We start from the raw sequence: 19489 nt of genomic DNA on the forward strand, positions 1-19489 counted from the left end.
CCTCCTCCACATTTTGCCTTCTGAAAACTGGGTATTCCCAACAGGTTGGACACCCTGCCATTTGTCTCAAAGTTAGTCTAAAGCAACTCGTCATTCCCAAGGGCATTTATCTCTTGTGGCTTGCATATCACTTTTAGGATGGGATAAATTATCTCCAGGAGATACCTGGCTTCACTCATTGACTGCAAAAGGAGCTAAGACGTCCAGTTTAGATAAAACTCAAGTAGGTTAGATGCCATTTAAAAAGTAAAATTATGTAAGATGAATTCCATACCAGTTCTGTTATCAATACCTCTTCCTCTTCCTATATTTTGTCTAAAATAGAATTATCCCATGCTAAAGCAAAGACTTATTGACTTTACAGGTTTTTATAAGTTCTAAGACTGTTACAGTGTTTACAGCAAGAAACTTCCAGTCTGTGTATCTCAGTGTGATTTCTTCTGTGCTGATACTGTTTTTCTTGGTGCAGGTTATCAATAAAAGAGCTAGTCTCCCTTTTTTTCCTAGTGTTATTTCATGGCCAGTAATAGATTGCAATTTATACTTCATCTCTCATTTTGTGTCTCGAGTCACTGATCCTGAGACATTGACAAACCTTTGCTGCTGAGCTGTCAGTGATTCAGAACATGTAATGCCACATTTCACAACCTGACGCTTTCTAAACAGATTGTAACCCATGGTTTACATCCTGATCAAGGAAAATTTCCCTCCTTGTTTCACTAAGGCCGTCTTGAAGTTGAATGTATGCTCATAAAAGATCATTTCCAGTTCCTTCTGGTATTGCCTAAACCTGACAAGTAGTGTACAAACAATTAAAGAATTTATTTTCCTAATGGTCCTGGGTGTCTTGATTAATTTTGTCACTGACATATTTATTTTTGTGCTAAATGAGTGTTCATTTTTCCCTTCTTTTTTTTCTCTCCTTTTGTTCCTAATTTAGCACTTGCCCACCGGGTTAAGCAGACAGCACCTGGGACAGGTTGTTTCTGCTGCTGAGGGGGATCCAAATCACACTTGTCTTTTTTTACAGAACTGGGGTCCCAAAACCAAGCATTCCTCCTATGCCCCCTCTCTGTATATGTAGTGGTTCACTTTAAGGTCATTAATTAATTGCTTTTTTTTGTTCAAAGAATACAAAAGATCTCCAGTAAAATAACCTGGGCACTTGACTTCTGACAGGACTGTCCAAGGCTGGCACTAGGGTGAAAATTCAGAGCCATTTTCAAGGAAGGTGATTTAGCTGTTCAGTGTGAATCATAGAATTATTTAGGTTGGAAAAGATCAGTAAGATCATTGAGTTCAACTGTTAACCCAGCACTGCTGAGCCCACCAGTGCTTAAGTGCCTCATCTGTGTCTTTTAAATACCTCCACGGATGGTGCCTCCACCACTTCCCTGGGAAGCCTGTTCCAAGGCTTGACAACACTGTGAGCTCACTACACACTTAGAGCAGACTGATTTCAACCAAGCTATTTCTGTAGCTACCAGCTAATGGGCTGGCCCTTTTCTTTTCCTTCTGCTTTAGTTTCGAGTGATATAAATCCAGAGTGCTTCTGATGAAATCTATTGCACCTACTCAAGTGTGCAATGGCATGAGGAAAAGCAAGCCCTTGCTCCCAAAAATGAATTTGACTCAATGTGTTGCTGCAGGACAGTTGGTTGGTGGAACTTCTTTTGAGTACACAAAACAGCTTATCCCAGAGAGGTTGTCTGTGACTCTGTGTTTTGCTTGGAATGCTCCTCCTCTTCCTGCAGGAATGGACCCATCTGGAACACACAGGATTAGGCCAGATTTTAGCTCCCTTCGCTGAAAAGCAAGTTCAAGATTTTTTAGCTGTTGCAAGTGTGAACACAGGCCACCTCCCCCAAAAGGGAATAAAAGGGCATACATGGGCTGGGTGAACCCTCAGAGCGAGCTGTGAGGGTGGGGGTTTCCTGCTGTGTCTGCCTCCAGCTGGGATAGGATGGGCAGGCATGGGAGACATTAGCTGAGTACCAGGGGGTGCTTTATCCCCCTCTTCACTCCTCTGCATGAGCAGCAGCTGCTCCCTCACACATCCCAAATGCTCTCTTGGTGATGGCAGTGACAGCAGAGCTGCCAGCCCAATTCTCCAGCCCTCTGGCAGAGGTGCAGAAGGCAGCAGGATGTGGGCTCATTTCCTCACACAGATGAGCCACTGCTTACTCTGGCTCTGTCTACACCTGGCCTTGGTCTTGCAACTGTAAATATAGTTCTCTAAAGAGTGCTGGCCAAAGTTCTTCATTTTAAAATCTCTTTTACTGCCTTGTGGTTATTTCACAGGCCATACACCCCTCCGTGGTCCTTTTGATGCACAACAGTAAGCTGGGATTCAAATTTCAACAGATCCTTCCTCCAAAAAAATGTACATCAACAGTCCTGTCTCAGGCCCCTGCACAGCACACTTGGAGGCAGGATTTGGTCCTCTGGTCCCAAACAATCAGTTAAGCAAATGGATTTTAATGGTCAGATCTTTATGGGAGGGTGTGGAACGGAGGGGTCAATGGCATCAGTTTGGGAAGCCTGAACATACCAGGGTGAGTAGACCATGGGGAGCCTTAGCTAGGGTGAGATTTCTCTGTTCTGGGGGGTTTGTGGAAGAAACCAGTCCGCAACCTCCTTCCACACCACTTGCTGCCACAGATTATTCCCACCGGTGGGAAGGATGCTCTGTTCTGCAGAGGAGGGTGTCCGGGACTCTCCAAAACAGAGACAGGTAATGTTCCACTGCTGGAAAGGGAGGTTCCAACCTCTGCTTCTGCTAAGTGCACTCGTTGTCCATCACAAGTAGTGTTTTTCCCTCTGACTGAGCTTGCTGATGGCTTCTGCTCCAGCTCTGTCTGCTGAGATTCTTGCTGCATTTGTCATTAACCTCTCTCCTTTGCCGTGGGCCCACAGACTGCTGTAGCTACCCGTGTTTGATCCTGTTTTAACAGGCAATTTATTTGTTACTGCATACCTTAGCCTCTGCCTTTGTTTTCATCTTTTGAGTCTTCCAGCAAGCCCTGTGGCATTTGAGTAGTTTTAGCAGTGACATGCTAAATCCAAAAAGCGCTTTCCCTGCCTTGAAGACTAGAAAGCAAATCCTATCCCTCCAAGGCCCCTCTCCACCAAACATATCTTCTGCTGATGCCATTGGCTTTGGATGATCCTTCGCACTGGGGTAACACTAACGTGAAAGGTGCCATGCTGCGTACTCAGGGGAACCTCTAGCTGCTCTGGACTGGCAGGGCTCAGGCACACTCAGCTGAGGATTTCTTCCAGCAAATATCTTGAGTATGAAAAATACATTCAATTAAATGGAGAGGAACTTACCAGCAAGGTGATATCTTAGTTAAAAATTGAGGTGATGAACAGTTTGCTGTTTGAACAACATTTTCCATATAGTTGGCCCTCCTAAAAATCTAGAATGAAATAAAAAATGACTAGGTCAAAAATAAAAATACTATGTCATTCCTTTGTAATCAGAAAGGATACTTATAAATAAGAACACTTACTTAATCATGGCTCCAGCTGATGCAAAAAAAAATCCAACCAAGAAATTTGATAAGAAGTTAATGCTGGAAAAAAAATTACCTCCAAGAATACATATACATAAAAATATATTTCAATATTAAAAAAATTATATTTCTCCTGCAGTCATTGAAATTTCTTTTTTTTTCATGTATGGATAAGCAAGGTCAACACCCTAAGCTCTGATTCTGGTTTCTTGGTCTCAAACAATCTTCAAAATAATTCCATGCATTTTGGACTTATGAAACTTTTCTTTTAGTAATAGGAGACAATGGACAGCTCAGAGATTAAGTGATAAGAAGTTTTTTCAGTTATACAGGAAAATACAGTGGTGATTACAAGAATGAGGTTTGAACACATAAACTGTTATTTCTTTTACTAAAGGAAACTTTAAGGTCTATTTCAGCCTTCAGGTGGCTAAAAAATCAAAGTATCCTCTTCAACCTTATCCAGCAGTCCAGGCAAACACATGGTCTTAAAGTTTGTTTGGCTTGTTTTTGATCAAAGATGGGACTGTCTTTATTTCTGTTGTGTTCCCACAGCACTGACATCATTAGGGAAGACAGAAACCTCTCCTTCCTTTGTCGTCCCTAATGATGTCAGTGCTGTGGGACCACAACAGAAATAAAGACGGTCCCTAATGAAAGGCAGCATATTTTTATCACCGCTTGCATTTTTTTTTTTACTTCATTCTTTGTATTTCCAAATTATTCAGAACAGCTGAAGCTATGCTACACTTGGGGTTTAAGGCTAAAGGAAGCAATAAGAATTGAACATGATGCTTCCATATCCTAAATGCTAAAAGAAGATAAAAGATGGGTAGTGTGGAAGCAGGGGATTTGCACTTACAGAGCTAAAAAACACATGAGTGAAGAGAACATGGGTAGACTGGGGCTGGGGAGAAAAAGCTCTGTTTCTGCATGGGTTTCTCTGCCACCAAAGTAGACATTGCACTGTGCTATGTTGTATGATGCATATGCATGTATATATACATAAGCAAATTAGTCACACATAAGTAAACTCATTCATATATCATGTTTGGCTGGTGAGGGATGCTGAGGGAAAGCTTTTCACTAATGAAAGTCCGTATTTTGCTTCTGTGCAGTTACCAGCTGGAAGCTGACGATCTCTGTAATTTTTTGAACCAACTGCAAAACACCCACAAAATTTCCCTTCAGGCCTTTTGAGATAGAATTTCAAGAGACAGGTTTTTCTTTCTGAAAAGCCTTAATGTTCCTTTTTGACTGGTAAGAGGCATAGTGAATGAAAGGGCCCAAAATTCTTGCTCCTGAAGTGATCCATTTAGTTCAATACCCAGCCTCTCCATCCCTATAGTGAATTGTTGTTTAGAAACATCTTTCAGCTGCTGCAGATGTGCGCTCTGTCAATTATCAGCCTTAAATGGTTGGGTTTACACATTTTTGTCTCCAGCAAATTCTACTATAAACTTCTTTACCTCTTCCTTAATGGCTTCCTAATGTATCTTAGTGAAAGATGGATATCCCATACTCTCTTTTAAACACCTCATTCCTTAGATATTTTATCTTGACAGTTCTGCCTTCCACAGCTGGCAATCTCCCAAACACAGAAGCACGTTTTTGTCTCCTGTAGGCCTTCCATGACTAAATGTTATCGTGGCAATTTTATACTCAAGGTTATCGTCGTGCGGCACCGCAACTGCCACTTGTCATCTTCTTCCACAGAGCACAGGGATGGCAGTAGAACAGAGAGATTTGTAATGCTGCAGGACAAACCCCAAGATACTTGATACCAAGATGCTTGGATAGTCAGGATCAAATTAGCACACATTAAACAGCTCACCCCAGGCTGGCTCGCTAACATAAAGCAATGGCTGTTGGGTGCCAAGCCAGATGTTCCAGATGGGCACCCTGTGCATGTGCACATCACATCAGGTACATTTGAGTGCTCACAGAGGGGCTGGTAACCTCCACATTTACCTGCTTCCTGAGAGAAAATAGTTGCCATTCTTGATTCACGCAAAGCGGTAATTAAAGAAATGCTTCAAAAAAAGGTATGTACCACACTCAGCATCCAGACGAATAACGCATCTCTCTGCCTGTTCCATGTGGCTGAATTTGCTTTAATTTTGCAAAAATTAGGAGGGTGGTATGAGAATCTGCCTTTGGTTCCAGTTACCAGAGTTTTATACAGAATAATTTCTGTACGTGCTTTAAAATGTGTGCCTAAAGCAATGCACACTAACATGCAGTGTTGTGATGCCCAGTGTGACCTTATTGATGACATGCTAAGCCTGATCATTTTAACTCAAGATTCTCTAAATACTTGAAGAACAGCTTGTTTTTGAGGTGTTTCTTGTTTCTTTTTTTTTTTTATTTTTTTTCTTAATTTTCCAAGTAGTTATTATAAAATCAATATTTTTTAGTATTTTGAGAGTGATATATGGTACTTGCTAAAGCTGGGACTTTGTCATTTCTCCCCCATAGCAGTGTGTCTCAGGTAGCACCTCAGAATGACTCTTTATTTCTATTTTTAAGTAAACCAAACAGAAACAAAAATGTGTTTATGAAAACTGTTGTAAACGTACACTGCAAAATTCTATACTAGATACAAAATATGATAAGCAAAAGTGTGGAGCTACAAAAATGTAATTCACACCCATAATGGGTCTGCTGGCCCTGCTGGCCCATAATAAAAGGTATGAGTCTAAGAGGGGGAGAACACTGAAATCAGTGCTGCTCAGGGAGATGTGCTTCAGCTCTGAAATGCTGACACTTCGGAAAGACTTCATTTTTCCTCATCAGTGCCAAGCTTTAAAGTTTCCAATTTTGGCTTTTATCAAGAAATCAAATCATCACCAATTTTTTTTCAAAAGGCCAGCATTTCTGAAAAAGGCCTCATGATTTTGTGTCCTCCACTGGACAAAATACTAGAAATTTCTTGAGTTTATCTTTCCATACCTCTATTGTTGAGAGGAGGGGTAATGCAGCCAGCTCATACCTATATGGGTTGCCTATACTATAATGATACATTCATAAGGAAATTGAATCTCAGTAAGAATCCTCATCCTCTGACCATGCTGTCTATGCTGTCTGACAAAGGTGAGCAGTTTCATAAACATATACTATGCTGGATGCATTACCAAGCATAATGCGAATACACCCATGTCTTATCTGCTGACAATTTGATATAAGCTTAAGACAGCTTAAGACAGCAAATGCTTGTCTTCCCCCAGAGAGAATATATATAATTGCACCACTGGCAAAATTAAAAAAGACTCATCTTGTATGTATTTGTGTATATTTGAGAAAAAAAATGCTATTTTCCCCTAGAGGAATGGGAAATAACCCACCCCTCTAAAGGAAATAAATATATTTTTTTAATAGATGCTGTGTTAAAGTAGCTGGAAGTTTCAAAAAGCTTATCTTCTTAAAAATCCTAAATCCCAAGCTTTCAGCATCCAAGGCACATGTGTTTTAGGCATTATTTAAGAACAGCCATTCTGCAGATTTTAAATCAGGTACAAAGATAAAGGGGAAACTATTCCTGCTTTTGCAATATTTATTACCTTCTCTGAAAAGCGTGGCTGCAAATTACAGAGTCCAGTTTCATATGTCCTCATGCTGGGCATACCATTAAGGGTCAGGCTGCAGCCCCCATTTTGCATGGCAGAGCAATGGGAAAGCATGCCAAGCAGTTTGGTTTTAAAAAGCCAGATTATAGGCTGCTTGTGGATAAAAACACCTCCCCCACCTTGCCAGAGAAAGAAATTTAGCAGCCTGGGGATGGAGAATGGATCAATTGCCAGAAATTAGGCCGCCAACTCGCTTCCCCATGTTCTTTCTCATTATTGCTCAAATAACCATTTGTACTCACACCAGATGCTTGTTAATCAAGGCCAATTAGTCTGTTTTGCTCAGAAAATTTCCAACCGGCAAGACAAATAGTTCAAATAGCACAGAGGTCAACCAAAGCAGGAGCACCGGTGACAGTTTCATGTGTGTTTAGCCAAATAGAAAGCAGACATGGCAAGGGCACGCATGTAGAGTTCCCACGTGTATTGCATTGTATATTTACCCCAGGGTAACACGTGAGGCTTGCTCTGGTCAGGCAGAAAGCTCAGACAGCAATTCAGCTGCTTCAGGTGCTTGTCTGCATGTTGATTTAGACTAATATCCTATGCTGATTTCCTAATCTAAGTTGCCCAAAATGTCAAGGTAAATAAGGCTTAAGGGCAATAATATTAAACAAGATCTTCAGGGGTCCTTTCCCAGCTGGGTATGCTGAGAGCCAGGTCAGCCCAGCCACTGCAGCCAGCCATCCATCTGCATCCTGTCTAGGGATTTCTGTCTCCCCCTCTTTGCAATCCCATGGCAACCATCCAACAACCTGACAGCTTTAAATCTTCTCCGGCATATGTCAAAGCAGGTTGAGAAGCCAGCAGGCTTGCTGTACAGCTCAGGCTTTCTAAAATTTGTTTTTTAAGTGACATATGGTAACAGAAAGTAATGTGATCAGGTGATATCGCTTTGCAGATCCATCATGGCAAGAGGGGGAAAGGAAACACAACAAGAATCCCCAACATCAGACAAGAGGGGAATGTAGTCTGGGTTGTATAAAGATCTGCAGCATGTCCCAAAATTTTCCATTTTCTAAATGCTTTCTCCTTCTGGAGGTCTAGATATACGAAAAGGAAGGGTGGGGATTTACTACAGCATTTCTTTTTTCCTACCTGTTATAAGACTGTGGTACTGAAAAGTTTCTGTTGGGGAGAGCTTTGCAAACACAGACATAAAACACATCCAACATCATTCCTGCTTTTATTTGAAATTACCAATAATAGGAGTAATTTTTTCTGAATTTATCTGTGAGTTTCAATTTCATGCACTCACAATATATTCATGCTTGAAAATTATTTCTGACTGATAAAAGGATGTTAATACCTTATTTTATCACCCTGTGCATTTTCTATTCCATTAAATCAGTAGAGCCATACATGACAATCTCAGTTAATTCCAATATAACTCACAGGTATTTAGTCATTTCTTTTGGTTGATGTAAGCTCATTAATGCACCTTTGTTTTGGCCCACGGCTCCCTCTCTCACTTTGCAGAGAGATTGGATTCAGTGTTTATGTCTGTGTACTCTCATGCCCCTATTTTCAACACAGCAAAAAATTTCTTTCCTAAGCAGACCAGGACCACCCAAAGTAATTTCATTCAAGAACTGGGCTGTCTTCAAACATCAGTGGCCTCTCAAGATAAAAGGTCAGCATGTTAATTCACCACAGCCCAGATCCCAAATCTCACCCCTTCTAGAAATGAAAGGCATTTTTAAGAAGACCTCCTGTGCGTGAAGTTGTTTGCATTTTTGTCCAATGGGGTTGTTTGGACAGGGTTGTCAGAGATTTTCTGAGCACAGAGAACACAAAACAAAGACATGTCGCCCTGCTGCTCTCTGGGGCGGCCAGGGCTTTGCTCCTGCTCTGGTGCTCACACAGGCACTGGATGTCATGTGGGGCACTCCCAGGGATGCAAAAGTGTCCAGGTGTTATGTTTTCCCCATGTGGCTCAAACATTCATGTTCTAAGGGCAGTTCCTGATGGCATTGCAGAGGGCCAACACCCAGGGAGGCCCTGTGGCCAGCTGCAGCAGGATCAACGTCAACAGGTTGGTGGGACCGGGAGGAAGGGCTGTGGGTTGTGTGTTGCCATCCCCACACTGTCCTCATAGGGATGCCCCAGGGAAGTGGCCTGATGTGAGAGATGCTGGCAATGCTGCAGGGCACCGGCTAGGAGCAAGGCAGTGCTCCTCCCTCCCGCCCCTGTGCCACCCAAACCCCAGTCCCAGATGTGGGCAGCGGCAAAACCGAGCAGATGGAGAGGAATAAAACATGTGTTGTGCCCATGATGCTGATTTATCTGTTTGTTCAAGGAAAAGGAATGAATATGCAGAAGTGGCTGGTAAAGGTGTTGGCCCTGCCACAGTGCACATACCCCTTTGCACAAAGCAGTATTTATGAACGGACTCACCCCAGGGAAGCTGGTGGTGAAGCAACTCTGATGTCTCAGTAAGGGTGAAAAGTGAAGTATTTGTAGATTAGTTCATGAAATATATCTTGTAAAGCATAGATATTCATGTCTATTACAACTCTGTTAGAGATAAGAGTCCATATGTTGCAAGATGTAAATAATCCTTTCCAAAATTCAACAACATGTATCAATGTAAAATATGAACAGTTGAGTGCTCATTGAAGATGACTTTTAGAAGATTTATCTAAGCTGCTTTTTTTTCTCCCTCATCAGACTCTGAGTGCCATAGCATTAAGTCTTAAATTACTATGTGCATTGCAAAATTCTTGGGGTTTTATTCCATTTCCTTTTTTTTTTGCTTTACTTTTAAGATTCCAGCTGTAAAAATCTTACATCTAATCAAGAGTGTATCATCATATGCTTCCCAGAAACTGGGCTGAGGCACAAATTAATTTCTCAGCATTGCAAGAAATGTTCCCTGCTTAACTTTTTTCTGAATTCCCTTCTTGCAGAATAGATGTAATTTTGCACCCCACTTTTCTAAAAGCTGATAGTTTAAATGTTTGTAAAATTAGTAAATTCAAAAAGATAACATGCACAAAAAGATGTACTAGTTTCCAAATCCATATGAGGACACATAGGACTTAAAACATCTACTTTATAATTTCCTGGGTATTTCATTTGTGAACTGTAGTTTTTCCACGTAAAGCTTATTCATAGAATTGAAAATAATTGTAATCTTAGTGAGAGAGGAAGAGAGAAGTGAATTACACCAAGCTCCCTTAAAGGTTGGAAGACTGTAATTTAATCTTGTAATCTGATAAACCAAGACAAATGAGGCAATTGGCAAACAGGTATTTTAATCAAAATACCTTTAGAAAACCACACAAATAACAAACACATGCCAGATCTGAAAGACACATTCATTTCAAAGTGCTGATTTAAGAAAATCTGGCCAGTATGTGACTGACTGAATTACCTCCATATTTCTGTACTTCATGTGTGTAGTATTTTCAATTTTAGATCAAGAACATTGCCTTTAAAAATGGCAAAGGCAATATCCTAGCACAGTCACAGCAGAAAGACAGTCTCTGTTACATGCCAGAGTCATTAACCTAATAATTTTTTCATGGCTGTAAGTTAACCCCTGCAAGCTTTTGCTTTCAGCAGCTGCTGCATATTAAAACCTTCCTCGATTTGACTAAGCCTTTGAATAGTTTCATTCTGTAACAGGCAAATTTCTATGTTGAGCTTGTAGTCAGCATTTTATGAAACAGTTCCTATTGTTATGAAAATGTTTCTCTGCCTTTTTGTTATGTGCTTTTCTTTCTAAAGCCGGCTGTTGCTGTCTTTGCATTTTTCTGTTCAAAGGTCAGGTCAAAGGTACTGAATGGTTGACCATGGCTATGTGGAGTGTAAGTGAACCCAAGAATGGCCTTTCTGATTGATCATCTATTGAAACAGTGAGAGTGTTATGCCTTTGGATTAAAATGTAACCCAGGGCGCTGGAAAGCTGGAGCTACTGGTTGTTTGTGAAATATGCATAGAGAACTTTCTATTGCTCACAGTGTTTGATGTGGATCCGAAATTCCATGTGAACCTTCCAGGTCTTCTTCCCATAACCTCTGTGAATGTCTTTCCCTTTGCTTAACATCTCATTATAAAATGATGTCTGTAATCCGCTACAGGGCAAGGAGTTACTGTATCTGCACGAAGAAAGAGTTACATGTGAAATGCTCTTTTCAACACTACCTCCTAATTTAAGGCAATTAAGAATAAAATCTGGCAACTTCAAGCCTTCCTCCTAACCAGGGTTTTACTGAAGAGATGGCTTGAATCTGGTTTGAGAGCTTACTACATTTTTGTAGGCATGACATGATATTCTTTTTAGAAACTTGTCCTTGTAAAAAATAAATCTATTTTGCATTTCATGCATGTAACAGTGGCTGCTCTTAATTTTTGCTCTTGAGTTTTAATGTAGTACATTGCAGCAGTTGTACAACAAAGAGAAAATTTGATATAACCTGAGAACATGAAGCAGAATAAAGATCACTGCTAATGTTCACACCCACCTTCTGCTCTGTCATTAGTTCTGCAGTTAAGTAGTTGTAAAATAGCATCTGTGACACCAGTACCTGTGCTTGTGCATTACAATATCACTTAATGAGACCTTCTTTGGTGCAGCAACTGCTGTTTTGAACAGTTTCTTTTACTTTTGAAGACGGAGCAGGGACAGCATCATTTTCAAATTATTTATTTCAAAAGCTAAAAGTGTCTCCAGCCATTTCCAAGCAGCTGGGTCTGGGACTCAGTGAGCGAACGGGGCATTCTTCACAGAATCCGCTGACATTTTGTTGTAACAGCCAAGATGACAACCCGAACCCTACGTGCCATCTACTGAATATTTAAACAAAATGGGATGGAACCCTGGAAAGCAAGGGAGCACTGTCTCTCCTCTTGAAGCCAAACTATGAAAAAATACTGAGTCTTTTCATTGCATAGATGCCAGCTTTACCGGCATGGGGCTTCAGAGTCGTGGCTTGATAATCTCAGTTGCTGAGTTCAGTTATGCCACAGTAGGATTTTAGGACCTGCCACAGCAGGCCTCCAAACCCTCTGAAAAATTATTTTGCTAGCCCTTATTTATTGCATTGCAGAGCCTTTGTAACAAGGCAAAAGGCATGACACCTCATTCTGGTTTATTGACATTTCAAATTGTCGTTTCTCACTAAACAGGAGGATGTATAACAGAGAACATTGTAGGGTTGGGTTGCATATGTTAGTGGACAGCGGGAACATCTCTGAATGATAACTAGCATGATAAAGGCTTCATAATGATTTAAAGATGGCTCTTCTACCTAAGCAGGTCATGACCATACCTTGGAGTGGTATCTAAAAGTTACCACTTGCTTCCAATCAGATCCCGGCATCAGCTCCAACCGGCCATTTACTCCTTTTCCAAACAAGCTCACTCATAAAAAAGCATGTGCCATTCATTGGTCCATGTGACGATTAGGAACCAGGGGCCTCAGTGACCGAGAGTTCTGTAACTGAGTTCTTCGTACTCCAAGGACACAAGGGATGTCATTATGACAGTAAACAACACTTTTAACTTCAGAAAGTCTTTGGATTAAGAACAAGCAGTGAATTTGGTGTTCATTACTTTTAGATCGGAACAGATCACTATGACTTGATCTTTGATTTTATCTGTGTTGCTGCAGCTGCGAGCAAAGCAGCAACGAAGTTTTTAATTAGAAGACCATAATCTCAGAGAGAAAAGGACATTGCCAGCTGCAATCTGGGCCTGCCAAGTAATCTGAGTTTGAAAAAGCCTGTGAGTATGAGTGGTACTGCCTGCAAGGGGTACAGCAAACAAAGTACATTATGCTTTGCAGTTCTTTATCTGACATTCTTCTGGACAAACTGTGGCATAATTCTGTACCTTAATGCCTTATTGTTGCTTACGAGAAAAGGGCAAAGAAAAGCCTTTCTCAGCTTCCTTGAGGCAGACTGACTCCCAGCACCAGAGCCTCATTTGCCCTGGCTAAACCTAAATTGCCTCATTACACTACACCTCCTCTGCCACCTGGCAGTGGATTAAGTAACTTCAGCCAGGTTATGGCACAAGTTATTTCTCTGTGTGTCACAGCACAACACAAACAACGTCCTTCTTACACAGGCCCTGCATGTGCATGTGCAGTTATTAGGGCAGGCCGTGGCCCCATTATCTGGATGATATCTGCTTACATCATTAGAGACAGCCCTGAGTCAGACTGCACTGCAGCCTACCTGCACTGAGTGTAACAGTTCAAGCAGCCCAATGTGTTCCCCAGATGTGCTCCCTAGGACCAGACACTGTGCGAAAGCCCTGCTCAGCCTGGGCTGCACAGCCCTAGAGGGGACTAATGGCATGGTTTCAGTTAAGCATGTGCTCAAACGCTTTCCTGGGCAGGGGCCAGAACTATCCATGTCCTGCTGGACTGACTTAAACCCACATGGCTCCAAAGACATTTGCAAGAGTTCTGCAGAGGTAAATCAAACCCCTAGACTTGGATACAAAGTGAGCTCCATTTTCCTCACACCATCCAGATGTATCCCATAGAAGAAATAGAAATTTACGGGATTTTCCACTGATGGCTTTTTGCCCAGCTCAGCCCTTCTGTGGCTGTCAGAGCTGTGGTTAAAGCTGGACCCCAAAACTCTGGTGAGCTGTCTTTCCCTCAGAATGTGCAGTTTCATCAAATACAAAATGTATGGCAAAACTGATCTGATTTGGCCAAAATAAGGTTTTGGAGGAGAAATGGTAAATATTTGTTCCCTATGTTTTCAATATTTTAAATAATTTTTTTGATGTTTCAATTAAAAAACAAATTTAAAGGATGTGGGCTCTAAGTTATAAATTTTGCTGTTCAAAAGACAGAATGCTGATTCCATGATAAGTATAGCCACTTTGGGGTAAGAAGAGAATCTCTTTCAGCATGACAGATCTAGTCATCCAATTTACCTATGGAAAATCAGGCAGTGTTTCATCTAGGTATAACTCCATCATTTTGTTACATATGTTCAGAGAGCCTGAGAGAATATGTTCTTTATGCAGCCGACTCACTCACTCAGCACTGAGGGCTTGGTTGATTCCTGGTGCCCTCTCACCTCTGTCTGGAGAAAACTCTTTCAGACACAGACCCTGGGAGTCCTGACAGCTCTAGTATAAAACAATGATTCAGCAACATCCAGATACTCAGCGCAGACCTGAAGGAGGGTCCCTGGTGTTTCTAAAAAGGGATGAGCACCCCAAGGGCTTCTGTCCTGGGTTGAAAGAAGCTGCAGAGCACAGGAGCTCTGCAATTTGCTGACTGCAGTCAGCTTAAAAAGCAACACCAAGCTAAGGAAATGGGAATAGTCAGTGTACCATTAGCCATGCCAGCAAGCCACACACAAACAAGGCAGACAGAGCCCATAGCAGAGTGTACCCTCCCAGTGCCACCAGTTTGGGTCACAGCTTGCTTTAACAAGCCTGTGCTTCACCACAAAACTCTCACCCAGCACTAACCACACCTCAAGAGAAGAAAAAAGGAATTAGATTATTAACCTACCTGCAAGTATTGTTTTGTTTTTCTTTCCTCTTATTTCTAAGACAAGTATTTGGGGGCAAGGGAGGAGGCAATTGCAACTTGAGAAGAAGATAAAGGTCAGTCTCAAAATCCTTTGCCAAATGGACCTGCTGCCCTAAACACAGCTTTAATCACAGTAGGACAATGTTCTCTATTGTACCTTAGAGGGAGATCTCTGTTGGCTTGAACAAAATAGATTCTCCTCAAAGAATGAAATGAGATGACTGTAGATATTGTCTTTGAATGACCTCCAAAAAAAAATAAGGAAGTGCATACCAAACTTGATTTGAAATGTACTTGTTGTACTGACTGTGGAAAAAAGATAATCAGATGAAATATAGTGATTATACAATTCACCAATATAGAGTGAAATGGGAAATAGGAGATACATACAAACATCCTATCCACAGGTTTCTATGGTCTTTTCAATTCTCATAAAGCATGGAAGACAATGAATAGCAGGGGATTTGAAGTATACAGAAATATTTCTGCAAATCTAGAAGCAGTGAAATGTTATAAAAGCCCAATTTAATAGGGTAAGAATTGCTTTTCCTTTTCAAATTGGTGTGTATATTTTTTTGCAGTAATTTAATCATCTTGCCATGATTATTTTTAACTAGCATTTTGCTGTCAGACATTTGATTCTTTTCTCTGTATTGAAATCTTTTCAGGCTATTACCTTTATCTTTATCCTATTACATCTGAATATTTTAAAACAAGGGTCTTTAAAGGTTAGTGTTGCTGCATACTTTCCTTTTTCAAATCCAAGCCAGATCTGGGCACTGATCAAATGGTTCAATAGTGTCTTCTTTTGACTTTTCCTTTTCCCCCAAGGGAAAAAGAAATTCTGCCTTTGGGAACAAAAAGACAGTTCATCAGGGCTGTGATTTCAAACACTATCCAGAAATTACAGGAATAAAATCACACTTTGTGAGATACATCTGTAAAAACGTGAAGCTTTCTTTTTTTTTTTCCTCTTTTTTTAATTGAACCCAAGGAATTCTTTCCTAAGAAAAGACTTTTTGAATGACTATTATTTTTATCATTGCATTTTTTTCCCCATTCTTGGGTCATTTCTATCACCACATGACAGAAGGGCACAGCCTATTTTCAAACATAAGGCTTTGCTTCCCTTGATGACTCAGGTGTGAGACTACAGGCCAAAGGGCTGTTTACCTTAACAACTCCCAGCTATAAGAATAGTAAGAGTGATGATAAAGATAAGATGAGGTAAACTAAATACAACAGGTCTCCCAGACGAAAACTTCTGAAAATACAAATAAAAGGCAAAAATCCATCTTTTAATTAGCAGGAGGGTACAAAATGTGATTAATTTTGTTTCCAGAATGCAGTAGGAAATTACTGTCTTCTGGCTGCTGCTCCATATACCACTGAAATCAAACCTGATCTCAAGGGGCTGCCTGACAAGGTCCTTGCATTGTCACAGGTTTCATGACAATGTTCAGAGCAAGCCTGAATGACAGGAAGGGATGCTCCTATCCTTTTGCGCACACCAGCAGCCCACGGCTCCCAGGCAGAGTGGAGGCAGGGCTGCAGTGGGAGGCAGGGTGCACTGGGATGCAGTGCTCCTGGCTCTCCAACAGGTAATCACATTTTAGCTTTAAGTGGAACCTCTCTCCCAGGTGTTCCTCCCTAGAGCTGCAGATACCTTGAGACCCATCTCCTGATGCAAGGGAAGGAACGACCTCCCTGCCCCTCTGCACCCATGTAAGCTAGTATATGCCTTCTTACTATGTGTTGGTTTCCTGCATATCAGTGGAGAACTTCATTCCAGAACCATCCCATGCAAATAGCTGCTTTGAAACCTAATGGTTACAGCAGAGATCTGGGCATTGCCGAAGGTAGGGGAGTCACAACACTTGGGATGGGTGGTTGATGCATGATTGTTTCTGCAAAGAGCAAAGTCTTCTGCCTTACTCCCTGGGAATATGGTTGCAGAGATATTTTGCTGTAGTTGAAAATACATCCGTCTGAGCTTTCCTTCAGACTGGTCTTGACAGTCACTCCCACTCAATCCAGCTCCAAGAGGCACCTAGTTAGTCAAGCTGTAAAGTCAAATACATCCTAGCATGATTCCCACCTCATCAATCCAATGTGACCCCTTGGATCACATACATGCTGATGTGCCAGTAAAAGCAAAAGCACTAAGATAGAAAACAAAACACTTACTGTTATTACTTTATGAATTTGTACTTTCTGTGGTCATTCACAAGCCAAATAAAGCACCATCACAAGGAATTTATATTCAAAGACAAAACACTTCAGTAGATGAAAGCTTAGTCTGGGACAGTAAGGTGGGGAGGAATAATTGAATCTGTTTCTCCAGACTAGATGAGCTTGCATGAAGAGCAGGATAATCAACAAGGTGCCTACATCCACAGCGGTTAATCTGAGGCATGTGGGAGCATAGGATGAGTCTGAGGGGAGCAGATCTGCAGACCTCACATGCAGACGGAGCAGTACATTCAAGTCCTTTCAATGTATGTTCCCCTCCTCACTCCCTTCAACATCTACTTCTGATAGGGAAGAGATGATTCACTCAGTTACAGCCCAAAGCATGAGTTATATAGTGCTCAGTGTTAGTCTGTATTTTCTTGTCTATCAGCACCATTGGCAACATTCCTGCTATCAGAAGGGATTTTATGTTATCTCTGTCCTGTTCACTGACAGTACATGTTCCTGTGTTTTCTCTGTACTGTGGTGCCTAAATGGATTAGTACTTTGTGACACAAATTGATCAAGCCCTGTTGAGCCCTGAGCTTCTAACATCTCTTCTAAAGAATCCCATACAAAAATCATGCTGGAATCACATAACTCTGAACATGTAAGAGGTTCTTCAACAGAAAAATCATGATTTAGAACACAAACACTTGTCTTTCTCTTGAATTAAAACATGCATTTGCTGATTTTAAATAGTACTTGGATTGGTGATGAGATGAATGCTTCCAAGGTCTGATCAGGAGAGTTCAGGGTTAAAAGCTACAGCAAGTAGAAAATGTGCAGGCTGCCAATTATTTCCAGCTGAGATTCCTGTGTCAGAGAAAAGGCAGGCTGGTAGGCAAACAGGGATTGGTGTATTTGGAAGAGGGAGAAGGTTTTGGCTCCCAGGAGCTAGTGATTAGTCTAATATCTCTGCTTGGACTCAGGTTTGAGCTGAGTCTGCCAGAAAAAGGGGAAGACAGTTTGAGCAAATTATTTATCCTGAAACCCATCTCAGAAACCTTAGGGAATATTTTTCTGAGCTTTGTAGCAGTAGTATAGTGCTCTTGGGAGGTTAGAGATTGGTTGAATAAGCTGCTCACATGCTAACTGAGAGCATTAGGCTGATTTGTCTGAAAGATCTTATAGAGAGGGAAAATAAGAAAATTGCTTGTCAAAGAACTGATGAAGTTGGTCAGTTCTGGGCCTGATTTCAGCTGTCATGACAGGGAAAACAGTTTCTGGGATGTCAAAGAAATACCTTGGTATTTGTTTTATTTGTGAATTTTTACTTGCTGTGTCCATCAGTCTAGACTCTTTTCCTCGTGCCTCTTGTAGACACAGACTTAGGATCTTTCCAAGACTGTCTCTAAGAGGCAAAAATGAGCTCACTGCAGGACTCACTGCACAATGGGAAAGTGCTTCTCTGCCATGCAGGATAGTAGAGGAAGAATCAGAGGTGCTAGGTCCTAATGTGCTCACCATTTCTGTTCCTAGAGCTTTCCCTCTTTCAGCTGGCACAGATTAAGTAGAAGGTGAGCAGCAATGACCTTCAAAAAGAACTCTCATCCATCCCCAGGAAGTGTCCTACACTGGCACTTGGAGATCCCAACAGTTCTCAGATACAAGTCTTTATTCTCTCAGTAACATGACTGAAAATACAGTGGCCCACATTTTCATGTGTGCTTAATTAATGTTGTTATTTCCGTTATCTTCTCAGAATAAATTATCCATCACATTATCATCCCATGGAAAGCTCTCACTGACACAAACCTCTCATAAGCATACCTGTAGCTCACTTAATGTTGGCCTGGTGTAGAAGCACTCATGAGACAGGCCCAAAGCTGCAACTGCTCTATGGAGAGGTGCTGCCGCTGCTATTCAGGGCAAACTGGTAAAGCTGATGTGTTGTTTTCAAATCATTCTGGCTGACACTAGAAACTTCACAAAACGACTTTCTGAACACAGAACTAAATTCAGTGTTATTCTAAAGACTACCCACATTCATCAAAGGGACAAATGGAAATTTTCACAATTATCCTCTGACAATTTATATCTGTCCAAAGCAACATTTGCCATCTCATGGCAGCAAGATTCCGAACTGCTCCTCAGTCACATAAAACAATTCTTCTCATCTGTGAAAGACGGGTATGAGGATGGTAAAATGTTTCATGCATTTAAGTACAGCATTAGTGAGTCATAGTGGCAGATTCAGGCACACTCAAGTAAATTATGTGGATTGCCAGTCCCATTGCTTTCAAACCAGCTGACTTCTCAGAAAGAGCGCCTCCTTGGAGATGCTTGGTCTTTTAATGTCTTCCTTCTCCTCATCACTGTAAATGAAAGTAAAAAGATTTCATATACATTCTTGTCACCTAAATTGCAAAATCCCATGCTGTGGCAAAGTAGAAAACCTGAATTTTACAGGAAGTCCATTGTTTTAGCGCATTGTTTTTTGTTTCACATTGTTTCTGCAAGTCTCAGAGCACAGAAAAAGAAAGGAGCAAACAAAAAGAATGGATCTCTGGAGGTAACATGGAACTGAGCACAGAAATACAAATTCTTTCAATTCAGACAGATTCAAGACTCTGGGACTGAAGCTGTATGTCATATAGCT

The 19489-nt window shown here is 41.2% G+C and overlaps 1 long non-coding RNA gene across 1 annotated transcript; it reads right to left on the reverse strand.

The window, feature by feature from the left end:
* Positions 1 to 1617: 1617 nt before the first annotated feature.
* Positions 1618 to 14739, reverse strand: LOC136288638 (uncharacterized). The gene is made up of 3 exons (XR_010720550.1): positions 14635 to 14739; positions 3334 to 3422; positions 1618 to 1766 (listed from the first exon to the last, which is right to left on the reverse strand). It is a non-coding gene; the product is annotated as an uncharacterized lncRNA (long non-coding RNA).
* Between the last annotated feature and the right edge of the window lie 4750 nt (positions 14740 to 19489).

The sequence above is a fragment of the Chamaea fasciata genome, unplaced genomic scaffold (assembly GCF_029207755.1).
Source record: "Chamaea fasciata isolate MVZ Bird 193981 ecotype frontalis unplaced genomic scaffold, bChaFas1.0.hap1 SCAF_1, whole genome shotgun sequence".
Lineage (NCBI taxonomy): Eukaryota > Metazoa > Chordata > Aves > Passeriformes > Sylviidae > Chamaea > Chamaea fasciata.